The following is a 13,680-nucleotide window of genomic DNA, read 5'->3' as shown; positions in this document are numbered from 1 at the left end:
TGCATGCCCACGTGTGCATCTGATTATGATGGGAAGGTCTACGTACAGAGGCAAGTGCCAACAAGAAGGGAAGGCTGACCTCTTTGCCATCAAACGAAATCAGCACCTGGAGATGGGGCATGGTCCACTGATGAAGCCTTAGACCCCACATATGTGGTGGTACAGATTTCCAAAAGGTGTTTGGTGACTTATGATAGTTTTCTAAGCAGTTATTGGTTTCCTTACTCCAGGTCCACTTGAGCAGAAGGGTTCAATTCAACAAGAAGTCACTTGCATGAATAGCCAATTGCGGGGTTGGGTGGAGGGAGGGAGGAGTAGAACAGAAATATCAGCATTGCCAAATTGCCTTAGTTATTTCAGTTCCTGATCTAACTTTTCAGTGCTATAGTGTAAATTTAATGTCTACATTCAAATACAATGTCACTCACTGCATATGCACAATACAATACATACAAAATTTACTCATTGTTGAGAAATTTTAGATATTGGCACTAGATGGCAGCAGTGAATTGGCAATTTGCAAAAATGGCTTTACACATTTAAAGTCATTCAAACTTCTCAAGTTTCTCAGCATCTGCTACTACTACCTACATACAGCATGTTATCATCTTCTTTTCTATGACCAAAGACAACTTGTTCCTCTTTGATTTTCCATTTCTGCGATTTTGACTGCATTGTGTTCTCCTTCTAATGGATCTGCATTGATCTGCAGAGCTCAGCATTCTTCAAGAACACAGCAGCCTCACCTTCCATACACTGGGATCCCATAAGGGTGCTGGTTCTAATCATAGCAGCACTGCTTTCCATCCAGCTCCCTGCTTTTGATTTGGGAAAGCAGTAAAGGACAGACTAAAGCCTTGGGAACCTGCGACCACATGGGAGACCCAGAAGAGGCTCCTGGCTTCCGACTGGTTCCGCCAGCCATTGCAGTCACTTGGGGACGGAGGATCTTCTTTTGTCTCTCCTCCTCTCTGTTCATGTTGCTTTCCAATAAAATAAAATCTTTAAAAAATACCTAAGCTTTTAGAGAGATGGTATTCTGGCACTGTACAATGCTAGTTCTCTACTTTTGGTACAAGCATCCCAGTTATTCTACATTTCATCCAGCTAACTAGCTACAGCCTGGGAAAGCAGAAAATGGTTCAAGAAACAGGAATTCCTGGTTCCTGCCTTCAGACTCTTAGCTCTGGGCATTTTGCCCACTTGGAGATTTCAAGCAGTTTGGAAGATGCTATACCTCTTGCTGGAACATGCTATATTCCTCTTGCTGAACATGCCTCCCACATAAAATCTTACCACAATATTTCATTATTTAAATAAAACGAATGTCTTTCTTGTCTCTACCACTTCCAAATTTTTATTTATTTTTTTAAAAGATTTATTTTTATTATTATTTTTTATTGGAAAGGCAGATATACTGAGAGGAAGAGAGAGAGAGGAAGATCTTCTGTCCGATGTTTCACTCCCCAAGTGAGCACAACGGCTGATGCTATGCCGATCCGAAGTCAGGAGCCTCTTCTGGGTCTCCCACGCGAGTGCAGGGTCCCACAGGCAGGGAGCTGGTAAGGGAAGCGGGGCCACCGGGATAGAACCGGCGCCCATATGGGATCCCGGCCGTGCAAGGTGAGGACCTTAACCACTGCGCCACTGCGTCGGGCCCCAAATTTTTATTTTTTTAAAGGATTTTTTTTAATGCAAAGTGTTCAAGAATGAAGAGATAGAGCAAGATCTTCCGCCTAATGATTCAGACTTTCTTCCTTACTTATTTCTCTTCCTCTCTGTGTATCTGATTTTGTAGTAGTAACAAAAATATATCTTAAAAAAAAAAAAAGGATAAAAGCTGTATCTATACTTAAAGGTCTGTATTTATTAATTTTGCTGTCACAGCAAAATACCCTTTAAGAACAGCAAACACAGCAATACAGGAAGGGTAAAGTACATAACAATTCACTGAACTGTTCTGTATATGATTTTTTTCCAAAGACAGACAATAGGACAGGTATTTAGAAAGACATCGGGCACCATCATTCTATCCTCTTTCCAGTTACAGCCTCGATGCACATTCTGAAAGGTATAATGTGATATTTCAGCACTTAGCTACGTCACCCAAGCCAGCCCAGGTTATGGCAATTTTGGTAGTGAACAACGAATGTTTCTCTTAGCCACAGAAATACAATGATTGTGGCCTGGCTAAAACTTTGCTTTGTATGCACTGTGATCTCATATAGGTGTCAATTTGAGTCCTAGCTGCTCCACTTATTATCCAGCTCCCTAACAGCGGCCTATGAAAGAGAAGGAAGGCCCAAGGGCTTAGCAATCTGTACCTGCATCAGACTTTAAGAAGCTCCTTGCTCCTGGCCACTTGGGGAGTTAAACTGGACAGAAGATGTTTTACTCTGTATCTCTCCTTCTCCATATATCTTATTTTCCATTGAGGAAAAAAATATTTTAATTCAGTCGGATATAGAAGGAGGGATCTTCCATCTGCTGTAATACTCCCAGGCCAATACAAAGCCAGGAAGCAGGAGTTTTTTCTCCCTCATGGCTGCAGAGTCTCAAGGTCCTGGTCCATCCTCTATCATTTTTCCACGCCACAAGCAGGAAACTGTATGGGAATCTGAGCAGCCAGGCTAACACTGGCACACATGGTATCCCAGCAGATGCAAGGCAAGAATTTAATCACAAGGTTGTTGAGATGAACCAAGGCACAATAATACACAATACATAATATAATAAAATAGCCCTGTAGGTACTAATCACAGACCCAATTTGCTGTAATCACTTATGGCCAAGCTATAAGTAGAATAGTTACAACATGCCAAATGTTTATTACCATTTATAACCTACATTCAAATTACATTATTTTTGACATTCTTTCCTAACAATGGTACTGGCAGGAGCACAGGTACTCAGAACATCCACGTGCTCACTTCGGCAGCACATACACTACTTGTGCCATTATTTTCCCTGGTACCATCAACAGAGAGCTGGATTGGAAATGGAACACCCAAACACAATGGGCACTTACATGAGCTTCACAAAACTGAACAAGTTACTCTATTTGCTTTCAAAGTCTACATTCAAAATAATCCTGCAAGAAAAATCCATCAAATTTTCTAATAATCAACCACACACTACACTGAAAGTGAAGGAAGCCTAGACTAACGTCCATTTAACATACACATTAAGGACATGAAGAATGTTCCTTGAATCTTCACTAGGTGATGAAAATACTATTTTGAAGCACAGATGATAATCTTCATAGCTTTTAAAAGATTTCTTTTCCCTAGAAAGTAACTGCCTCAAATTTAAATTTTTGTGCAGTGGCATTGGCAATATAATCTCAAATTGCCAGACATGGGGCTTGATGTAAGAGTAAAAATTGTGGGTTTTTACTCATTATTTAAGATTTATTTATTTTTGGGCCCGGCGCGGTGGCGCAGTGGTTAAGGTCCTCGCCTTGAACACGCCCGGGATCCCATATGGGCACCAGTTCTATCCCGGCAGCCCCGCTTCCCATCCAGCTCCCTGCCCGTGGAACGGGAAAGCAGTCGAGGACGGCCCAAAGCTTTGGGACCCTGCACCCGCACGTGGGAGACCTGGAAGAGGCTCCTGACTTCAGATCGGCATAGTATTGGCCGTTGCGCTCACTTGGGGAGTGAATCATCGGATGGAAGATCTTCCTCTCTGTATATCCGCCTTTCCAATAAAAAAAAAATAATAAAAATAAATCTTTCCCCAAGTGGCTGAAACCACTGGAGCTGAGCCAATCCAAACACAAGAACCCAGAGTCTCTTCCGAGAATCCCACACGGGTACAGGGGCCCAAGGCTTTGAGCCATCCTTGACTGCCTTCCCAGGCCACAAGCAGGCAGCTGGATGGTAAGTGGAGCTGCCAGGACCAGAATCGGTGTCCATATGGGACCTCGGGAGTGTAAGGTGAGGACCCTAACCCCCACACTTTCGTGCCAGGCCCTTCTCTTAATTTTTAATGCACCGAGTGGTCCAGCACACTGGCACAGTGGTAAATCCTTGCTTTGCACACGCTCAAGAGTACACCAGTCATTGCTTTACTTCCCTTCCAACTTCCTGCCTGGGAAAGTAGTACAGCATTAACCCAGTCTTGGAACCCTACACGGGCGTGGGAGACCCAGAAAAATCTCTTGGTTCCTGCTTTTGGATCAGCTTATCAATGACCGCTGGAACCCCTTGGGGAGTGAAACAGCTGATTAAAGATCGTTCTCTCACTGTGTATCTGACTTTCCAATAAACACAAATAAATGTTTTTTAAAAAGGGGGGTAGATTTTATTTTAAAAGAATTAAATCGCACCTGGCGCGGTGGCGCAGCCTTTAAGGTCCTCGCCTAGCACGCCCGGGATCCCATATGGGCACCAGTTCTATCCCGGCAGCCCCGCTTCCTTTCCATCTTCCCTGCCTGTGGCCCAGGAAAGCAGTCGAGGACGGCCCAAAGCTTTGGGACCCTGCACCCGCGTGGGAGACCAGGAAGAGTCTCCTGGCTTCAGATCGGCATAGCATTGGCCGTTGCACTCACTTGAGGAGTGAAACATCGGACAGAAGATCTTCCTCTCTGTCTCTCCTGTCTATATGCCTTTCCAATAAAAAAATAATTAATCTTTAAAAACCTGCACTGTCCTTTTGCTGCTTTTCCCAGGCTTATCACGAAGGAGCAAGACTGGAAGTGTAACAGATGGCATGTTAAGGTTCAATGCCAGTCCTAGTCGTTGCTTTTGATTTTTGTGAAACTACACGTAAAAACAAAACCCAAAAAGAGTATAATACTAGCATAATACTTTCCTCTTACAGAAGGAGCCAGGAGCTTCCTTCAGGTCTCCCATGCAGGTACAGGGTTCCAAGGTTTAGGCCGTCTTCATCTGCCACTTAGACACAAACGGGGCCTCCAGAAAATGAACTGGCGCCCATATGGGATTCTGGCACACGCAAGGCAAGGACTTTAACCACTAGGCTACTGCAGAATCAGAATCACATTAGAAGAAAAACCTGGTCTTTTCAAGGTCTTTGACCATCTATTAGAAATGGCCAAAGGATGAGATTGAAGAGAGGCTGAATTGGTCCACGTCATCCACTGGTAAATCCAAGCACCAGAACAGTGTGGGTCGAGCCAGGTTCGGTTGCAACAAAGACTAATGCAAAATACGGAATGCCAAGGTGAGGTTGCCTGTAATGAAGGTGACCGCAGCGCCCAACCAGCAAGCTTGAGAACAAGGAAGGGAGGGGGCAGAGCTGGCAGGGGAATAGGGGGTGGTTCCTTTGCTGGACAGCTACTCCATCCCAGCATGGGCTGGGATGCGGGCAGACCAGACTAGGCAGGGCTACAACACCTGTGTGTCTCATTTGGACTTGAATAGGGAAAAACCAGGCTGGGCTGATTATTCCTACTGGTGCAAAAAAAAAAAAAAAAAAAAAAAAAAAAAAAAAGTGGGTGAGGGTTGTTTGGGTGTAGCCATAGCATCAGCTGCAAGAAGCTGGCACTGGGGGCTAGTTCTGTCAAGTCAAACCACAGAACTACCTGGAGAGTGCATAATCTGGGAGTGGGAGAGGCCTGGGAGGGAAATAGTGGGCTCCTCCCTCTTGGGTTACCACTGCCGTGGGAGGGCATAAAACTAGGACAGCCACTGGGGTGGAAAGGGATATGGGACAGACTAGATTACTGCTACACATACTGGCAAACCAGGGTAGGGGGCGGGCCTGGTGGGGGTTACTGCGGGTCGCTCTGACTGGGCTGCAGCTCCCACTGGTGTATGCGAGTATGTGCTGGGCAGAACCAAGCTGGACTGCAACACCCATGGTTCCAGTGGAAATCGGGAGTGAAAACAGAATCAACCCAGCAATTGCAACCACCAGCTGATGGGGACGATGGACGGTGCCAGGCCCTGTACTTGCTAGCACATACCAGAATCTGGTTTGAGAACACCTCAGACAAAGTTTCTTTGGAGATCTCCCCAATCAAAATGCTGGACTCAGAACCCTAACCAAGAAAAGACAGAAGACAGAACAGATCAACCAACCATCTCAGCTTTATCTTGGCAGCGAAATACAGCGGAAGCAGAGAACCTGATGGACTATGTCAACCAGTGGATTCTTCAAAGACCTCATAGTGCTTGGAGTGTCAAGATTGGCAGTGATTCATAACTGTGGCAATATCAAAACCACCTGAGCAAGAACCTCGGAGCATACAGTACATCTGGGACCTGGGGAGGGTGGGAAATTGGGTGGGCCTTCTCCTTTAACACCCCCCTTTAAACATGAAGGAAACTATATGGAAAAAATAAGTCTTACCCACTTGCCTGTAGCCCTTGAACCTTTTTACCCTAATCAACTATGTAAAGATTGTCAAAATATAATAATAAAAAAAGACAGACTACATTTTCCTAGCACAGCAGCTAAAGTCTTCGCCATGAACGTGCCAGGAGCCAATTTGGATGCTGGTTCTTTTTTTTTTTTAAAGATTTATTCATTTTTATTGCAAAGTCAGATATACAGAGAGGAGGAGAGACAGAGAGTTGATCTTCCGTCCAAGGATTCACTCCCCAAGTGAGCCGCAATGGCTGGTGCTGCGACAATCCGATGCCAGGAACCAGGAGCCTCTTCCGGTTCTCCCACACCGGTGCAGGGTCCGAAAGCTTTGGGCCATCCTCGACTGCTTTTCCAGGCCACAAGCAGGGAGCTGGATGGGAAGTGGGGCTGCCGGGATTGGAATCGGCATCCATAAGGGATTCCTGTGCATTCAAGGCGAGAACTTTAGCTACTAGGCCACACCACTGGGGTCCTGGATGCTGGTTCTAATACTGGCAACCTCACTTCCCATCCTGTGGCCTGGTGTTGTGAGCTAAGGAGTTGATTAGTGCTCGTTTTGGAATGGGCAGGAATAGGAACTGGGGTTGTGGCTAAAAACACCTGGACTAATTGGACACGTCATCTGTATCCACTATCCTGCTAAATGTATGCTTATAAGGAGGTGAAGGATCAATAAAGCCAGACTTTGCAGAGACTTCTACCATCACTGTTGGCCTGTCAGTGCTTCATCCCCAGACCCTCTCCCTGTCCATGTTACTGACTCTGCTGGTCAGAGCAGCCTGGGAAAGCAGTCCAGGACAGCCCAAAGCCTTGGGACCCTGCCCAATTCTTAAATATGTCGAGACCCCATACTGGAGCCTGTTCTAGTCCCGGGGGCGGAGCAGCCCACTTTCCATCCAGTTCCCTGCTTGTAACCTGGGAAAGCAGTCGAGGATGGGAAAGCAGGCTCCAGCGATTGTGGCCGCTTGGGAAAGAGAGCCACCGGACAGAAGATCTTCCTGTCTCTATAGATCTGCCTTTCCAATAGCTTTCAACTCTAGTTTCCCTTGCACTGCCAACAAGTAAATAATATACTTCAAGCGTGAGAGAGCAGTTGCCTTAAAGCAGTAAAAGGCAGCCCAAAGCCTTGGGACCCTGCACACACGTGGGAGACCTGGAAGAGGCTTGTGGCTCCTGGTTTCAGATCAGCTCATCTCTGGTTGTTGTGGCCACCTTGGGCAATCATCAGATGAATTATCTGCTTCTCTGTATATCTCACTTTACAATATATATAAATCAATCTTGGGCCGATGCAGTAACCTAGCAGTCAATGCACTTGCACTGAAACCACATAGATCCATGTGGGTGCTGAATCTACTCCTGGAAGAATAGATCCAGATCCCTGCTTGTGGCCTGGGAAAGCTGGATGGCTCAAGGCCTTGGGACCTGCACCACTTGGAAGACCTGGAGGAGCCTCCTGGCTTCTGATCAGCTCAGCCCCAACTGATAAGGCAGCTTGGGAAGCGAGTCAACAGAGGGAAGCTCTTCCTCTCTTTCCCCCTTCTTTCTATACACCTTACTTTCCAAAAATTTTTAATTTTTAAAAATAATTATCGGGCCCAGCACGATGGCGCAAGTGATTAAGGTCCTCGCCTAGCACGCCCGGGATCCCATATGGGCGCCGGTTCTAATCCCGGCAGCCCCACTTCCCTTCCAGCTCCCTGCCTGTGGCCTGGGAAAGCAGTCGAGGACGGCCCAAAGCTTTGGGACCCTGCACCCGTGTGGGAGACCCGGAAGAGGCTCCTGGCTTCGGATCGGCATAGTATCAGCCCGTTGCGCTCACTTGGGGAGTGAATCATCGGACGGAAGATCTTCCTCTCTGTATATCCGCCTTTCCAATCAAAAAATAATAAAAATAAATCTTTTAAAAAAAAAAATAATAATTATCTTCACTAACAGATATAGGTTTCTCTGTATGCCTTTGTGTATTAGACAAAATCACTCTGTAAAACATGACCTGGTGAGCAAGACAGGGCATTTAAAGCCTACCTAAAAACATGAAACACCTGAGAATGCCAAGGAAATGCTCCCATTTCCTCTTGCTTTAAAGAGTATAAGGAGTCTGGCCAAAGCAGCCTATACGAACTCATAAAGTCATAAGGGGCACAACAGATCACATGTCAGTCAGAGTAACTTATCAAATGAATGTCAAGTAACATTTCTCAAACATCACGCTTCAATAGAATCATTCATAACATTTAGGATATACTATTGGAGAGGGATAAAGGAAATACAAATTTCTGTTAAAAACAGAACTGCTATCACAATTTTCGGAAAGGTCAACAATGGCTGCCTTTGATTTGGCGTGAAAATCGGAGCTAAATTAACTGACAGGCAAGATTAGTCTGAGGAAACACTTTGGAACTTGGAAGTTGATATGGTTGATTCTAGAAAGCAACCAGGTAAATAAGTGGGCTCTAACAGCAGGTCTGAAATGGCCCCGCAAGTAGACAGTGCAGCTAAGAATCTACACAGCACACATAAGGAGAATGAGCAGCCAAAAGTCACAAACGCCTAACTGCAAAGTAGAAAATGCTTCACGAAAACCAGTGGCAGAAGCACTGTTAAGGGTTTGGGTCATCCTCTACTGCTTTTCCAGGCCATAAGCAGGCGCTGCATGGGAACTACAAGAGCTGGAACAGGTACCAGCACCGCTATGGGATACCATTGTCTGAAGCAACCGAGCCATTAACGTTTCACCCAAGATTAGGGTTTTAAAAGGACTATTTGGTGGTGTCTCTCCCTCCTCTTTCGAGAGGCACCCTACCTCTTGGCTTTCTCTCTGGAGATGCTTTCCCTTCCCTCTCCCCTGCTCACCTTGTCCCTTCACAAATAAACTTTTTTGTCTGCAGCAGAAAAAAAAAAAAGGACTATTTGGAGCTAGTGTTGTGCATTAAAGCCAAACTGGCAACATTTCATTCTCTAGTTCACTCCCAAAATCACAACGGGCCAAGAACCTCACCTGAATTCCCCACATGGGTATAGGGACCAAGAGATTTAGACCAGCTTCCACTGCAGGACACTGGATTTGAAGTGGAATAGCTTTGGGACCCTGCACCCGCGCGGGAGACCTGGAAGAGGAGAGGCTCCTGGCTTCGGATCGGCATAGCATCAACCGTTGCGCTCACTTGGGGAGTGAATCATCGGATGGAAGATCTTCCTCTCTGTCTCTCCTCTCTGTATATCCGCCTTTCTAATAAAAATAAAAAATACTCTGGCATGATCTGGCCTTGATGTAAGACTAAACAATGCAAACCATCTCTTAAAAAGTATTCAGGGTCCAGTACAGTGGCTTAGCTGTTAAAGTCCTCGCCGTGAATCTGCTGGGATCCCATATGGGCGCTGGTTCTAATCCTGGCAGCCCTGCTTTCCATCCAGCTCCCTGTTTGTGGCCTGGGAAAGCAGTCAAGGATGGCCCAAAGGCTGGGACCCTGCACCCACGTGGGATACCTGCAGGAAATTCCTGGCTCCTGGCTTGGGATTGGCACAGCACTGGCCACTGCTATCACTTGAGGATTGAATCATCGTATGCCAAATCTTTCTCTCTGTCTCTCCTCCTCTCTATATATCTGACTTCCAAATAAAAAAAAATAAGTATTCCCCACTGCCATTAGCATCTGCAGAGCACATCTTGTACTAACAGCAGAGAAAGGAGGGCAGAGCAAATTGATGAACTACCCCAGCCAAGCTCTGGTAGCAAATATCTGGGTAAATGCAGACTCTCATGTGGACTATATTAGCTAATGGACATTGGATTTCCTTATCCTTTGATAGGCAAGACAGCATTTTAGAATTACTGAAATCAAGTAAGCAGAACCCTGACAGCATGCTCCACAGCATCAGGTGATATCAGGTGGCCGAATTTGGTATCTTCCCTTATCTGACCCCTTCCCCAACATACAGAAGGAAAAGGATTAATTTGGAAACAATATTCTCACCCACTTTTCCCTAATTCTTGGCCTTTCACACACTGATCAACTATATAACATCAAAAATTAATTTTAACCTTCCATTGCACCCACATCCCTTATGGGCACTAACTAGTTTTGGTCCTCGACGGTCTACTTCTGAACCAGCTCTCTGCTTTTGACCTGGAAAGCTGTGGATGGTGACCCCAGTGTGGTACCCTGTACTCATTTGGGATGCCCACAAGCAGCTCCAGGCTTAGCTGGCCAATGGCATCCATTTGAGACATTAACCAGTAGGTGGATATCCTATTATCTCTACAACTCTCCCTCATTCTCTGTAAAATCTGCTTTTCAAATAAAAATAATCTTCAAAATACAAAGAACCCCAAAAGCATTCCCCAAATGTTTTTACAGGACCTGTATCGTACTTTCCTGTGAAATGGGTCTTGAACAACTCTCCCAAACCTTAGGTGAGGATTGAAATGAGAATATAAGCCAAGGACCACACAAACATCTGTCAGTATAGCAAGTACTTGGTCCATGTTCCCATTTATTTTATTGGAAAGGCAGATTTATGGAGAGGAGGGACAGAAGAATCTTTCACCCACTGGTTCTCTACCCAAATTTGCAGAGCAAATTTGAAGCCAGGAGCCAGGAACTTCTTCCAGGTCTCCCTCTTAGGTACAGGTTCCCAAGGACTTGGGTCACTATCCACAGCTTTACAGGCTTTGGGGTCATCCTCTACTGCTTTTCCAGGCTACAAACAGCTGGATGGGAAGTAAAGGAACAGCCAGGACACGAACTAGTGCCCATGTGGGATCCTGGCACTTTTAGGAAAGAGCATTAGCCAACTGAGCCATTTCCACCAGTCCCAGGTTGCTAAAAATTTTAACTTTACCCTGAATCTTCATATTATTCTGAAGACTAACACCACTGATCTATTCCTATCACCCTCCAGAACACACCAAATTCCTAAATAGCTAGCTGTTTTGGGGTCATCACTTCAAGAGTTTAGCATTAAATCTTCACATTATTCCCAAGACTAATCTGTAATGACCTCTTCTATCACAATCAGGAATTGTTCCCGATTTGGATGCCTAAATTAACCCTACTTCTCTGCTTCTGCAAATGAAAAACCTCTAAGCCTTTTCTCAAATTTTTAAAAAAAATTGCAGTTAGTATTGAAATATCACAGCATCTCTCCTTGAATTTGATTCATGTTAATATTTAAGGAGCTAATGCTTAATGCACTCAAAAACGTTGTCACAAACCCCAGGATTACCCAAAAAAATTGACAATTTTTACTAATGTAAACCTAACAAAATTTCCTGCTCTCTCAGATTACTGAAACATTCTCAAATCAGCCCAACTTAATTGGAAAATTGTTATTATTCCCTAGGTTTATAAACAACTGGGTTGTCTCCCTTGGCAAACTCAAAATAAGCCCACAAAAAGCTTAACTCAAATACTTCTGGAGACTGTACCTAGACCACATCAACCAGAATCTATTTCCTAGCCTTTGCAATGAAGCCAAGTGGACCTCACACCTCTTACCATCACCCAGGAAGGGTGTACATCTGTTCCGAAGGCCCCCCTGGCTCCAGGTCATCCTGGCTGCTGCTGCTCCAGGCTGGGCATCCATGTTGCTGCAGCTTGTGGTTTGTGAGGGGTAGTGTACAGGAAAAGCAGGATGGGGTTTCAAGGGAAACAGGAGGAAGATGGCTTTCCGGGAAAATGCCATCATCATCATAGGTGTTAAATAGTACCACACACATTTTATTGCAGCACAGTTTAAAAATTTAACAAATCAAAGATTAAAAATAAAAAAAATAAAAATAAAAAAAATTAAAAATACAGACGTCCAGAGATGCTCTAAAACAGTTAAGTTAAAGATCAGGAAAAATAAGGTCACAGACTTAACAGCCAGTAAAATTATTTTCAGTGTAGGGAAGGGGTTGAGGGGTTGGGGGGTGGGGTTGGGAGAGAAAAGGTTTATGTGATCAATCCACTTAAAAATGCTAATGCCTTCACTTTCTCTCCCAAGATACAAAACTCCAAAGTCAATCAGGAGGTTGTAGAAATTCTCACAAACACTCAGAAAAACTCGATCTTAATCCGGTTAAAAATCATTAGTGTCATTATCATCATCATCATCACCATCATAAGTATAATAGTAACTAGTAACAACAATAAAAAGGAAATCAGCGGAAAGTCAGGAAAAATGTAAAAAAAAAATTGGTATAACTTACTGTAGCTGAAGATCAAAAAAATCTCACTGTAAAAAAACAAAAATAAAAATAGCCCAGATTAGAAAAACGGGATGTGCAAAAATGTCAAGTCAATAAAGTTCATTTCTTTCCAAAAGCAGTTTCCATAAAAACCGCAAGGGTGAAGTTCTCAATAGCAGACAAGCAAAGCCCTTTCCACATCATCAATCAATCTTAAAAATACACGAGGAAGTAGAGAGGTCAGTTTATGAGAGACTAAAAGGCTCCTCCTCCTCTAACCCAACTGCTGCAGAAAAAATACAAATAGAAATTTTAAAAATTACATCTTATATCCAGGTCCCGTTTTTGGAAACAATAAAAAAAAAAACACCTGTAAATTTGCTGTAGTGCACACCAAGTTGCATTATGTTTAAAATGTCTTTATAAAATCAATTTTAGAATGGGAATGTGTGTGTTCTGGAAGGGAGGGGAAAGGAGGTTAAAAATCAAAGCTGAGCTCCAGTGAGTAGGGATGGGGTTCGCCTTGCTGCCCTGTGAAAGGAGAAGGGACAGATTGAGTCAGAGTTCCTCAGAAATGTTGTGCCCTAAACCCCCAAGACAGAAACATCTGTCTATTGAATCTAGCACATTTTGGAAAGCATTATACTTGAACGGGATGAGGAGTCTTTAGAATCGGCACCTCTACCAGGGACTGTATGAAATTGTGACTGGAAGTAAATAACATGTCAGCATTCCCTCAAGGGTCTCGAAAAGAGTGCCTACGTTTAAACATTTTTCTTTAATCAGCAGTTTGGGCAAGGAAATACGGAAAAATTAGGCAATGAATAGTGATGAAGTGAACAAACATTAAACACTGACATTATGATGGCAATTAGACTCATAAGCTTTAACATTAAGTTCATGTAGTTTTTCCTGCAATACAGACTGAAGGAAAATGATGCATCATGAAGACTGCTGATGATTCACCCATTCTCCAAACCAATGAGTGACCAAACTGTAAGACCTGACAGATTTTACAGTTGGGGAAAAAAATATTTTAAACAGGGAGTGTCTTATTCCATTCACTGTTAACATGAAAAACCACATGGATGGAGGGGAAAAGAGATTATGCAACTGAATATGCACATTAACATCATAAAACAGGTGAAAAATGTATGGTCCTTATATAA

The 13,680-nt window shown here is 44.1% G+C and overlaps 1 protein-coding gene across 12 annotated transcripts in view; it reads right to left on the bottom strand.

Moving 5' to 3' along the window:
* HNRNPC (heterogeneous nuclear ribonucleoprotein C) overlaps positions 1-13,680 on the bottom strand; it is a 32,313-nt gene that overhangs the window by 15,266 nt on the left and 3,367 nt on the right. For 4 of the 12 annotated variants that reach the window (XM_040969844.1, XM_040969847.1, XM_040969849.1 and 1 more), the window contains exon 2: positions 12,533-12,558. The exons of 2 other annotated variants lie outside the window; for them this stretch is intronic. The gene's annotated coding sequence lies outside the window, so the exon portion shown is untranslated. Of the gene's footprint in view, positions 1-11,837; positions 13,043-13,680 lie in introns of those variants that run through there. 6 more of the 12 variants (XM_040969848.1, XM_040969850.1, XM_040969852.1 and 3 more) reach the window with 4 other exon arrangements.

This window comes from Ochotona curzoniae, unplaced genomic scaffold (assembly GCF_017591425.1).
Source record: "Ochotona curzoniae isolate NIBS_2020 unplaced genomic scaffold, NIBS_Ocur_1.0 scaffold_4701, whole genome shotgun sequence".
Lineage (NCBI taxonomy): Eukaryota > Metazoa > Chordata > Mammalia > Lagomorpha > Ochotonidae > Ochotona > Ochotona curzoniae.
This window is presented reverse-complemented; position numbering and strand designations above follow the sequence as displayed.